The 13,414-nt window shown below is 46.1% G+C and overlaps 2 non-coding genes across 2 annotated transcripts; one reads left to right on the top strand and one right to left on the bottom strand.

Moving 5' to 3' along the window:
• Window positions 1-4,123: 4,123 nt before the first annotated feature.
• Trnas-cga lies at window positions 4,124-4,198 on the bottom strand. Its single transcript has one exon. It is a non-coding gene; the product is annotated as a tRNA-Ser (tRNA).
• A 108-nt stretch (window positions 4,199-4,306) lies between these two features.
• On the top strand, window positions 4,307-4,381 carry Trnas-cga. Its single transcript has one exon. It is a non-coding gene; the product is annotated as a tRNA-Ser (tRNA).
• Window positions 4,382-13,414: the final 9,033 nt, after the last annotated feature.

Genomic DNA, 13,414 nt, shown 5'->3' with positions numbered 1-13,414 from the left:
ACTAGTAACGTAGCCGGTACGACGTACGACCGGTAGGGCGCGGGGCAAAACCGTGGATATGCAGAAACGGCCGCAAGTTGTAGGACGGCAAGAAGCAGCAGAGTCCTCGGTGGACCGAAGCAGCTGTTGCCGCTTCTTGCCGGACACAGACGCGGACCACTGTTGCTGTGCCGGGAGCAGCGGCCAGAGCACGGTTAATTAGAACGCAGCCGGCCTGGCCTGCGACAATTACAGGAACAAGGCAGGCGCTGGGACCGGCCGCGTGTGCCTCCTAATTACATTAGCCGAGCCCGCTGGCCAAGGCCAAGGGACCGGCGGAAAGCCGCGTCTCCAGTAGCAAGTGGCGTTCCGCAGCGCGGCAACGCTACACTGCGACAACCTGCCGATGTCATTACAGACGTATTCGTGTACGTACGTACCAACCAGTGTCCGGTGCTTCGTATCAGTATTATCCAATTTCAGGCTAAACCGTCTGCACATACTGCGTACAGTATTACACTACTGGCCATTAAAATTGCTACGCCAAGAAGAAATGCACAAGATAAACTGGTATTCTTTGGACATATATATTATACAAGAAATGACATGTGATTAATATTTCACGCAATTTGGGTGAATAGATCCTGAGAAATCAGTACCCAGAAAAACCACTTCTGGCCGTAATAACGGCCTTGATACGCCTGGGCATTGAATCAAACAGAGTTTGGATGGCGTGTACAGGTGCAGCTGTCCATGCAGCTTCAACACGATACCACAGTTCATCAAGAGTAGTGACTGGCGTATTGTGACGAGCCAGTTGCTCGGCCACCATTCACCAGACGTTTTCAGTTGGTGAGAGATCGGGAGAATGTGCTGGCAGGGCAGCAGTCGAACATTTTCTGTATCCAGAAAGGCCTGTACAGGACCTGCAACATGTGGTCGTGCATTATCCTCCTGAAATGTAGGGTTTCGCAGGGATCGAATAAAAGGTAGAACCGCAGGTCGTAACACATTTGAAATGTAACGTCCACTGTTCAAAGTGTCGTCAATGTGAACTAGAGGTGACCGAGACGTGTAACCAATGGCACCCCATCCCATCACGCCGGGTGATACGCCAGTATGGCGATGACGAATAGGCGCTTCCAATGTGCGTTCACCGCGATGTCGCCAAACACTGATGCGACCATCATGATGCTGTAAACACAACCTGTATTCATCCGAAAAAATGACGTTTTTGCCATTCGTGCACCCAGGTTCGTCGTTGAGTAAACCATCGCAGGCGCTTCTGTCTGTGATGCAGCGTCTAGGGTAACCGCAGCCATGGTTTCCGAGCTCATAGTCCATGCTGCTGCAAACGTCGTCGAACTGTTCGTGAGAACGGTTGTTGTCTTGCAAACGTCCCCATCTGTTGACTCAGGGATCGAGACGTGGCTGTACGATCCGTTACAGCCATACGGATAAGATGCCTGTCATCTCGACTGCTAGTGATACGAGGCCGTTGGGATCCAGCACGGCGTTCCGTATTACCCTCCTGAACCCACCGATTGCGTATTCTGCTAACAGTCATTGGATCTCGACCAACGCGACCAGCAGTATCGCGATACGATAAACCGCAATCGCGATAGGCTACAATCCGAGCTTTATCAAAGTCGGAAACGTGATATTACGCATTTCTCCTCCTTACACGAGACATCACAACAACGTTTCACCAGGCAACGCCGGTCAACTGCTGTTTGTGTATGAGAAATCGGTTGGAAACTTTCCTCATGTCAGCACGTTGTAGGTGTCGCCACCGGCGCCAACCTTGTGAGAATTGTCTGAAAGGCTAAGCATTTGCATATCACAGCATATTCTTCCTGTCGGTTAAATTTCGCGTCTGTAGCACGTCATCTTCGTGGTGTAGCAATTTTAATGGCCAGTAGCGTTCTTTGGATGGCGGTTACAGCTGAAACAATAGGTTTTCGGTTAAATCTTTTCTTTTTTCACCCCAGTTTAACCTGACTGTTTCAATCACTCAAAATAACAAATTTCCGTAACCGATTTTCGTTTTTTAGTTCTGTTACTTTCTATAGTAGCCAACAGCCTTGCCGCAGTGGAACACCGGTTCCCGTCATATCACCGAAGTTAAGCGTTTTTGGGATAGGTTTGTGCTTGCATGGGTGACCGTCTGGTCTGCCGAGCGCTGTTTGTAAGCGGAGTGTACTCAGCCCTTGTGAGGCAAACTGAGAAGCTACTTGATTGACAAGTAGCGGCTCCAATCACGAAAACTGACAACGGCCAGAAGAGCGGTGTGGTGACGTCACGTCCATCCATATCCGCATCCAGTGACGCCTACAGGCTTAGGATGTCACGGCGGTCGGTCAGTACCATTGGGTCTTCCGAAACTTGTTCGGACGGAGTTAAGTTTTTGTTTCATATAATAAACGTAGAAACCGAAAAAAGATTGAAAAAATTTTGATTTTCTCAGGTTCTGGATACATACAATCAAAAAATTAAATTAAATAGCCAAATAAAAGAAAATTTGCAATGAAATGAATACCCCTAGCTGCATACAGCCGTTGATATAAGTCAACGGGGTCAGTTGAAAATGTGTGCCCCGATTGGGACTCGAACACGGAATCTCCTGCTTACATGGCAGACGCTCTATCCATCTTTTTTTTTTTGTCTTTTTTTTCATCGTTGATCGTTGTGTTTGGTCGATGCGGACGTCACATGACATCCGATGACATCCGTTCAAGTTCGTTGTTGATCCTTTCATTCAGTTTTTTATTACAGAGGCCAACTGGCTCTCTGACCAATCCCTTCCCATCTGAGCCACCGAGGACACAGAGGATAGTGCGACTGCAGGGACTAATCTCTGGCACGCCTGCCGTGAGACCCACATTCGCAACTTTTGTTCCGCACTATATTCATAGTGCCCCTGCCCATCATACTCATTACTCGTGGCTTTACTGCCGATTCCCGTAAGAGTTCGGGCACTGTCTGTGCATCCGCACAGAAGAAGATGCTCAAATGGCTGGTGAGTCTTATATATATATATATATATATATATATATATATATATATATAAGATGGTATCTGTTCTTTCGGACATGTCTAAAAAGAAAAGTAAAGTTGGTCCGTCCAGAGTTCGCTGCTTTTGTCGAAAAGTGTTAGGTGGATGAATGCTAAAAAAAAAAACCAGTATTGTCCTACTGATTCTAATTTTTCGAAAATCTGCCCAAAAGTCATGTTGTAATTGAGGGTCATATCACTATTTCGGCATATCGAATAATTTGCGCTAAAGCATGAAAACTTAGGTTGAAGAACTCTGTTTCTTTGTTAATTTGTAAGTTTTCAAGGGCTACAAGCAGATAAACGGATATTATGTAGACACAGGCAGCAAATCGGTTGCTTTCAATTTTTGTTGCATACTGTGAATGAATTGTTGATTTTTTAATTTTTTACTGTTACCTTAATTCGCTTCTCTTTTATTATTTCTTAGAAACGAAAGACAAATCTCCACTCTTTTAAAGTAAATGAAGCATTGTACTTCATTGCTATTTCACATCATAAAAATATTTCCGAGCTAGGGTTGGTGCCATTCTGCAACACAACGGTTGTCCGATGACGATAGCAAGAAACTACCGCATAGACCAGGCGGGGCAAGTTTTGCACATTGTGTGTGCACGCGTACCTGAAGCCACGACACGTGGCGATAGGATGATTATTGTCTCAGGAATGCTGTACCAAATCTGTAGGCAGTGTGATTAAAACATCACTGATTGCTTTTCCCATATTCTATCATAACACAATATTTCAAACCAAACTACTCCTTGAAACTTCCTGGCAGATTAAAACTGTGTGCCCGACCGAGACTCGAACTAGGGACCTTCGCCTTTCGCGGGCAATTGCTCTACCAACTGAGCTACCGAAGCACGATTCACGCCCGGTACTCACAGCTTTACTTCTGCCAGTACCTCGTCTCGTACCTTCCAAACTTTACAGAAGCTCTCCTGCGAACCTTGCAGAACTAGCACTCCTGAAAGAAAGGATATTGCGGAGACATGGCTTAGCCACAGCCTGGGGGATGTTTCCAGAATGAGATTTTCACTCTGCAGCGGAGTGTGCGCTGATATGAAACTTCCTGGCAGATTAAAACTGTGTGCCCGACCGAGACTCGAACTCGGGACCTTTGCCTTTCGCGGGCAATTGCTCTACCAACTGAGCTACCGAAGCACGACTCACACCCGGTTCTGCAAGGTTCGCAGGAGAGCTTCTGTAAAGTTTGGAAGGTAGGAGACGAGGTACTGGCAGAAGTAAAGCTGTGAGTACCGGCCGTGAGTCGTGCTTCGGTAGCTCAGTTGGTAGAGCAATTGCCCGCGAAAGGCAAAGGTCCCGAGTTCGAGTCTCGGTCGGGCACACAGTTTTAATCTGCCAGGAAGTTTCATATCAGCGCACACTCCGCTGCAGAGTGAAAATCTCATTCTGCAAACTACTCCTTTTTTTTTTTTAAAAAAAATGTTATTTAGAAACAAAAAATTTTACCATTTGCACAAACGGCTATCACGCGCAACTTGTAAGCCACAGCTAGCGACGCTATAAACGATCGTATTAACAGATTATGCCAGTACGACAAGTAATTCGACAAGTCAACCGTTTATTATTACAAACGTAACAGGTACAGTATTACGCTGAAACTGCAACAGAGGGAGCGATTTATTTTCACCTCTCTTTGTATACCATTTATTCTTTCTCTTGTTGCCATGTTAAAACTAGAGCTTTTCCAAAAACACAGCGGCGATTACACAAAATAACCTCACTAACATGCTAATGCAGCTATAATTGCGACAGGATCCTGAAATAGGATTAACCAGAACAACTGAGGACAAGTAAGGTCAATAGCTCATGAAAAGCCCATGCATAGTATAAAAATAAAAATGTGATTCTTTCACTTACATTGTTACAAACTCATACTATTTCTCATTTCACCAGCTACCATAGAAAAAAATCTGTAGTCGCTTGTATACCGCAGTGGGTAAGAAAGTTCTGATGGTCAACTATAAGGAAAAGTACTCTCCGCTTGGGATGCTATCATTTGCCAAAAATCTCGTTCGTTATCTCGAACCTTTTCTGATATGAGACATGTTTTGAATATTTCACTTGTACTCATTTGCGCACACGATCGGTCATGAGTGCACTACATAAACTCATTTTCTCAAGGTTGAGCACAGATAGGTCTCGTCTCAAATGTAAAGAAATAATCAGTTTTTTTTTCATATGGCCTAATAAGTACCAACTGTTGATTCACTGTGACCCCTCTTTTTCATTGCAGGGTATTCGAATTTCACCCTGTTGCTTACTTAATATAGAAAAACTATAATAACTACAACCGTTAACGAAACGACAGGCAGTTCATCATGAAGCTGACAAATTACAGAATCACTTTTTTTGCCGTGTAGCTTCTTTAAAATCGTCGTAGAAATTTGCAGTGCAGATGGCGTGAGCTCGCCTCAGTTCCAGTAGTGTAACCGAGCGGGCAGGAAACGTTTCATGAGAACTGACGAAGCACTATGTAATAGGCAACTGAAGTGGCCACCCCTTCGGAACAGATGGGTGGACTCGCCCAGAGCTGGGAACGAGAATGCGTTTCTGCGCAACGGCCAAGTTATCTTGCGTAAGCACTCCCGCAGCTGAATGTTATGTGTGAAACAAACAGAAATGAAAAGATTAGACAACGTAGAATGACATTACAACAGGATAGTGTGGTGGGGAAGATCAGAGCAAGAAAGAATAGAAGAGAGGCGACGGATGTAGCAGCAAAAGAAAAAAACAGTTGGCCATAGAGACGGAAAATCTGAATCAGAACGAGAGAGGAAAAGAAATTGGAGAAAGTGGGAGAAAATGATGAAAACTAGTTGGACCAGTAAGACGAGAAATGAGAAACTGGTTCAAATGGATCTGAGTACTATGGGACTTAACATCTGAGGTCATCAGTCCCCTAAAGTTTAGAACTACTTAAACCTAACTAACCTAAGAACATCACACACATCCTTGCCCGAGGCAGGATTCGAACCTGAGACCGTAGCGGTCGCGCGGCTCCAGACTGTAGTGCCTAGAACCGATCGGCCACTCCGGGAGGCGAGAAATGAGAACTCTCCCAGAAAAAACATTGACTAGCGGAAGAGACAGGACGGCAGGATATCAGGGAACAGCTTCTGTGGTGCTAGAGAGAGTCGTAGAGACCAGAAAGTTGAGGAAAAGAAAGAGAGTGGGATATACACAATAAATAACTGAAGACGCTGGGTGCAAGTACACCTCTGACAAGGAGTTGCACAGACGAGGAAGTCGTGGCGGGCCGCATCACGTTAATCAGAACACCAACTGAAAAAGAGCTTCCATAGAAGAGAAGAAAACGAAGACCCTATGCAGAATGGAAAAATCAAGTAAAGCAAGAGGTCTGTAACGCTCGAGGGGCTTGACTAACTGGTTGCGAGAAACGACTCCAAGAGCTGTAAAATGACTTGCAAATATACAGTGACGGAAATAAATCGCAGCACCAAAAAATAATTAATGTAGAGTAATGAAATTTCGGGAATACATACGTCTAGCTAGCGTATGTAAATGAAGCACGTGCAAATGTGAAATGTTGGTACTTGAATAATCGGTGTTGCCGCCAGAATGTTGCGTGCAAACATGCTAAAGTTCGTAGATAGTGTTGTACAAGTACCGGATGTCAGTTTGTGGGATGGAGTTTCATACGTATCGCTCTTGGTCAGTCAGTACAAGGACGGTTAGTGCTTGTTGGAGTTGTCGTCCGATGTTGTCCCATGCGTGCTAGTTTGGGGTAAGGTCTGACGATCGAGCAGGTCAAGGCAACACGTCGACACTCTGTAGAGCCCGTTGGGTTACAACAGCGGTGTGTGGACGAGGGTTATCCTGTTGGAAAACACCCTCTGAAACGCTGTTCGTGAAGGGCGGCTCAACAGGTCGAATCACCAGACTGAAATACAAATTTTTAATCAGGGTGCGTGGGATGACCACGAGAGTGCTCCTCCTGTCGTACGAAATCACATTGCAGACGATAACTCCAGTACATATACAGTGTGTGTAGCAATCAGGCATGTTGGTTGCAGTCCCTCAAGTGGCCCCCTTCTAACCAGGACACAGTCATCAGTGGCACCGAGGCAGAACCAGCCTTCATCAGAAAACACAGCAGACCTCCACCCTGTCCTCCAATTATCTCTCGCTTGACAAGACTGAAGTCGCAAATGGCTGTGGTTTGAGGTCAGTGGAATGCACGCTACAGAGTGTCTGGCTCGGAGCTGTCCTTGAAGTAACCGATTTGTAAGTGTGGTGCCTGTCGCTGTTTAAATTTCTACTGCAGAAGAGTACGATCACTTAAAGCCCTGTTAGACGACCTCGTTCGACCTCAGTGACGTGTTTGTAATGGCGTTTTAAAGGTATTCTTAAAGTCCGACCATAAGGGTACATCTACATCTACATATATACTGCGCTAGCCACCAAGCGGTGTGTGGCGGAGGGCACAATTCGCCCCCAAGTCATATTTCTCCCACTCTGTTCCACTCGCGGATCGCGCGAGGGGAAAACGGCTGTCTGAACGCCTCAGTACGAGCTCTTGTTTCCCTTATCTTTGAATGGTGATCACTGCGCGATTTGAAAGTTGGTGATAATAATATATGCTCTACATCCTCGGTGAAGATCGAATTTCGGAATTTAGTGAGCATCCCCTTTCGTTTAGCGCGCCGTCTATCTGCAAGTGTGTCCCATTTCAAACTTTGTATGAGATTTGTAACGCTCGCGATGGCTCAATGTACCAGTCGCGAATCTTGCCGCTCTTCTTTGGACTTTCTCAATCACTTGAATCAGACTCAACTGGTAAGGGTCCCATACAGACGAACAATACTCTAAGACTGGACGAACCAACGTATTGTAAGCAATTTCCTTTGTTGAAGGACTGCATCACTTCAGGATTCTACCAATAAACCGCAATCTACAGTTTGCCTTACCCGTTACTTGTGTAATCTGATCATTCCATTTGAGATCATTTCGAACAGTCACACCCAGATACTTGACGGATGTTACCGCTTCCAAAGACTGGGCATTTATTTTCTACTCGTACATTAATGTGGATTTTCTCGTTGTTGTAGGCAGTAGGTTACACTTACTAATATTGAGAGATAACTGCCAGTCATTAAAAAAAAAAAGTTCAAATGTGTGTGAAATCTTATGGGACTTAACTGTTAAGGTCATCAGTCCCTAAGCTTACACCCTACTTAACATAAATTATTCTAAGGACAATCACACACACCCATGCCCGATGGAGGACTCGAACCTCCGCCGGGACCAGCCGCACAGTCCATGACTGCAGCGCCTAAGACCGTTCGGCTAATCCCGCGCGGCCAGTCATTACACTACGCATTAATTTTCTGCAAATCCTCATTGATTTGTTCACTACTTTCGTGTGATACTACTTTCCTGTAGACTACAGCATCATCGGCAAACAGTCTAATGCCGCTGTCAATACCATCAACCAGATCGTTTATGTATATCGTAAAAAGCAGAGAACCTATTACGCTGCCCTGGGGCACACCTGAAGTTGCGCTTGTTTCTGTTGAAGTCACCCCGTTCAGGACGATACACTGCTCCCTATCTGTTAGAAAACTTTCTATCCACCCGCATATGTCATCGGATAGACAGTAAGCGCTCACATTTTGGAGCAAGCGACAGTGCGGAACTGAGTTGAACGCCTTTCGAAAGTCGAGAAATATGGCATCAACCTGGGAGCCGGTATCTAGAGCCTGTTGTAATGCACAAAGAGGGCCAGCTGTGTCTCGCACGATCGCTGTTTCCTAAAACCGTGCTGGTTACTGCAAATGAGCTTCTCAGTCTACAAAGGTCATTATGTCTGAACACAAAATATGTTCCATATAACTGCAGCTCACGACCGTGATAGCGTGTATCTAAAGCAAACATGATTTTCATACTCATAGTTGCGCTACCAACGGCGCTGTTATGAGACTGGAGCGAAGCTGAAATAGACGTCATGTTTCAGATGCAGAAACACGCATACCAACGTTGATTTATGTCGCAGAACTCCTACTTGGTGTTGCGATCTTTTTTCTGTCTGTGTGCATGTATGTATTACGAACGGCTGAAGATCTACATCTACATTTATACTCCGCAAGCCACCCAACGGTGTCATTACCTCCCTTTTCTGTTCCAGTCGCGTATGGTTCGCGGGAAGAACGACTGCCGGAAAGCCTCCGTGCGCGCTCGAATCTCTCTAATTTTACATTCGTGATCTCCTCGGGAGGTATAAGTGGGGGGAAGCAATATATTCGATACCCCATCCTGAAACGCACCCTCTCGAAACCTGGACATCAAGCTACACTGCGATGGAGAGCGCCTCTCTTGCAGAGTCTGCCACTTGAGTTTGCTAAACATCTCCGTAACGCTATCACGCTCACCAAATAACCCTGTGACGAAACGAGCCGCTCTTCTTTGGATCTTCTCTATCTCCTCCGTCAACCCGATCTGGTACGGATCTCACACTGATAAGCAATACTCAAGTATAGGTCGAACGAGTGTTTTGTAAACCACCTCCTTTGTTGATGGACTACATTTTGTAAGGACTCTCCCAATGAATCTCAACCTGGTACCCGCCTTACAAACAATTAATTTTATATGATCATTCCACTTCAAATCGTTCCGTACGCATACTCCCAGACATTCTCAAGAAGTAACTGCTACCAGTGTTTGTTCCGCTATCGTATAATCGTACAATAAAGGATCCTTCTTTATATGTATTTGCAATACATTACACTTGTCTATGTTAAGGGTCAGTTGCCACTCCCTGCGCCAAGTGCCTATCCGCTGCAGTTCTTCCTGCATGTTGCTACAATTTTCTAATGCTGCAACTTCTCTGTATACTACAGCATCATCCGCGAAAAGCCGCATGGGACTCAGACACTATCTACTAGGTCATCTATATATACTGTGAAAAGCAATAGTCCCATAACACTCCCCTGTGGCACGCCAGAGGTTACTTTAAGGTCTGTACACGTCTGTCCATTGAGAACAACATGCTGTGTTCTGTTTGCTAAAAACTCTTCAATCCAGCCACACAGCTGGTCTAATATTCCGTAGGCTCTTACTTTGTTTATCAGGTTTATTTGATGATGGTGATGATGATGATAAAGTACGCGTTGCTGATGACTTTATCGCTTCAGTGCAGTATTCACTAGCTGGCGTGTCGTGCCGTGCCCCAACAGAGAATAGGATATTAACACGCACCGTGCGCAGTACATTTGAGTTCTCACTGAGCTGGAGACTGCTGCAGACGCGGAGTCCGGCGGCTAGCCCGGAGTCTCAAGTGCTCAAAGGGCGAACACGGCGACGACGCGGCCCCGGATTTGGAGAGAACGCGGCGACGTGCTGGCGCTCCTGGCTCACCGGTGCCAGGACACCGAACCATTACGGCGCCTGTAAATAATAAATGGCCGGGTAATGGCGGCTAAACGAACACGGCGCATCGCAACGGTAGCGCCGGCAGCAGCGGTCGCCGCTGTGTGTATAAAAAGAGCGCTGCGTTGGGAGCGCCGTATTGGCGCACAGTGCGTAGCTGTTACAGTGTGTAATTAGCGCGCTGCCGGCCATTGTGCGCCTTGCTTTAATTCGCCCTTTGTCATTTCGCCCGCCCCCCACCACACACGCACACCACCCACCGCCGTCCGGGCGGGCTCTTCGCTGCTTCCCGCTGCGGTGCCGCTGCTGTAGCCACCCCTTGCCACACACCGCACCGACCCGATGCCATCGACACATTACCCGGTGTGTGTGCGCGCGCGCGCTCTTTTCGCGTCCGTTTGTCGGTCTCTCCTGTGAAGGGACGGTGGAGGAGGTAGGGGGAGGGGGGAGGGAAAAAAAAGCGAATGTAGCGCGAGCTTTCGGCCGAATTCCGCTTTTCCTGCACCAGCTGCCGACAGCTGTCATCCACCTTCCCTGTGCGAGTCAGCTGATCAGAGGATCTTCCCTTTTAGCTTTCTACGGTCGCCATCGCCAACTGCCACATCTACTGCCTTGATCTATTTTTCAGCAGTCGTTAATGGCGATGATAACGCACACGAATGCTACGTCACCACGCGAGACGCAAATAAGGAAGTCGTTTACTCTCGTACAATCGACATTCCGCCGCTTTCCTGATCTTGACAGGAAAAGCGAGCAAGGCAAGACAGATGCAGTCCTTCTGGTCTTTTTGGCGAGTGGACTGATCAGAAAATATTCTGTTTACAAGAGTATAACGTTGTAAAATATCACAGCTACATCTGACAGCGTGTCTTGATCTATTTTTCAGAAGGCACTAATGGCGTCGATAATACGTAGCATGCGACTGCAATAGGCAAGAACAAACGCTTCCTGTGACCCGTCCGACGTTCCATCGCTTCCATAATCCCAACGTAACTACCGAGTTTAAGTTGCTGATCCTGCCTAGAAAAGTTTTGGGAGACATCTCCGGGTAATGAAACCATTCAGGTAAGATCCCTTTGACAAAAAACAGGTCATTCTCAATCAGCAGACTTTTGTCTGGAGACCGGTGTTGATCCGTTTCTCAGCTGTCGTTAATGTCGTTGATAAAACGTACGAACAGATCACCAAAAGAGACGCAAATTACGGAACTCTTTCTTTTGATCTATAAGACATTAAACCTCTTTGCTGATACGTTCTCCTGCGCTGAAGTTTCTGTTCCGGACAGGAAAAGAGCTCGACATTCTTTTGTGGAAGCCGACTGATCATAAAACGTTCTTTATTAGTGTGAAATCAGACGATTTACTTCAACATACGTATATGTCGTACTATACTTCATTGCTGCTGCCCTTTTTTCTTTCAATTTCTGCTTTACTTTAATGTCGGGAGGACGACGGTTCAATCCTGCGATCGGCCATGCTGATTTAGGTTTTCCGTGATTTCCCTAAATCGCTCCAGGGAAATGCCGGGATGGTTCTTTTGAAAAGGCACGGCCGGCTTTCTTCCCCGTCCTTCCCTAATCCGATGAGAACGGTGACCTAGCTGTCTGGTCTCCTCCCCCAAAAACAACCCAACAATCCAACTTTAAGTGTTCTCCACCATGTTTCAGTGAGGTCAGACTAAACGAAATTCACGAAAATGTACATTCATAAGTATCAACATTGGATCTTTTTTATGTGTACAATTCCGATATCATGAAACTCAGAAAAGCCGGCGCTGGCCATAGCTCAGTCCGAAAACAAAAAGCGTAGGCCACAGGCCAGTATGAAATATTGGTTTGTGTAAAAATGATGTGAAGTGCCTGCAAACGTTCTAAGTACGTCATGGGACTTGTGTTCAGAAGTCCTCAAGTCCAGGATGCAGTTGTGCGCAGGGTTCCTTTCTTATAATATGTAGCTCTGAGCAGTCCCAATTTATATAAGGGACAGTCAAATGAAAATGAGACACGTGGAAAAAATAGTAATCGTCATACTGTTAGTACATTCATCTCACTGTAAGACAAGACGTTCAGTGTCTTCATGAAGAGATATTTGCGGTTGTCTATGGAACCATGATTCTACTCAGGCGTGCACGTCTTCGTCCGAAGCAAATCGGAGACCAAGAATGTCTTTCTTCAGCGCACCAAAAGTTTGGAAATCACATTATTGTATGGAGGATGTGTAGTGCCTTCCCAGCGAGACGTCTGCAGCGTGCTCGAGGTAACCTTGGCAACGTGTTTACCAGCCAGGGTGTTGCCAATGTCGTTTCGACTACGTTGCAGAACTGTCTGCTTTGTTAACTAAACGACACATTAACACTGTCTCTGTAAGTCTATCTTTGTACAAGACGGTTGAGGGACTTCGGCTGTTCAGAAAATGTAAAATTAAAAACACCTTTGGCGTGCTGTATTTTGAATTTCATTTATTTGAGTGACCAGTATCGGCGTTTGACTACGCCATCTTAAGGCCTCCTGACCAACTTGTAGGAGGAATCGAACCTCGTATGCAATCGAAATGCCGGCCAAAGTGGCCGTGCGGTTAAAGGCGCTGCAGTCTGGAACCGCAAGACCGCTGCGGTCGCAGGTTCGAATCCTGCCTCGGGCATGGATGTTTGTGATGTCCTTAGGTTAGTTAGGTTTAACTAGTTCTAAGTTCTAGGGGACTAATGACCTCAGCAGTTGAGTCCCATAGTGCTCAGAGCCATTTTTTTGCAATCGAAATAGGGGCCCGTGTTAAGTAAGTAGACTTGCATTTTCAACAACGCGATCTCTTCTTTCGTCAACTGAAGACTACTAGAAAGTTTGGTTTGAATAGTTGTCTAGCAGTCTTCAGCTGATGAACCAGGGGATCGTGTTGTCGAAAGTAGAAGTCGTGCGGATATCAGTTACTTTATGCTGGCCTCTAGGTGCTATGTTTTATATTAACACTGTCGC

The sequence above is a fragment of the Schistocerca piceifrons genome, chromosome 1, assembly GCF_021461385.2.
Source record: "Schistocerca piceifrons isolate TAMUIC-IGC-003096 chromosome 1, iqSchPice1.1, whole genome shotgun sequence".
Lineage (NCBI taxonomy): Eukaryota > Metazoa > Arthropoda > Insecta > Orthoptera > Acrididae > Schistocerca > Schistocerca piceifrons.
The sequence above is the reverse complement of the archived record's forward strand: the minus strand, read 5'-3'. Positions and strand labels throughout refer to the sequence as shown.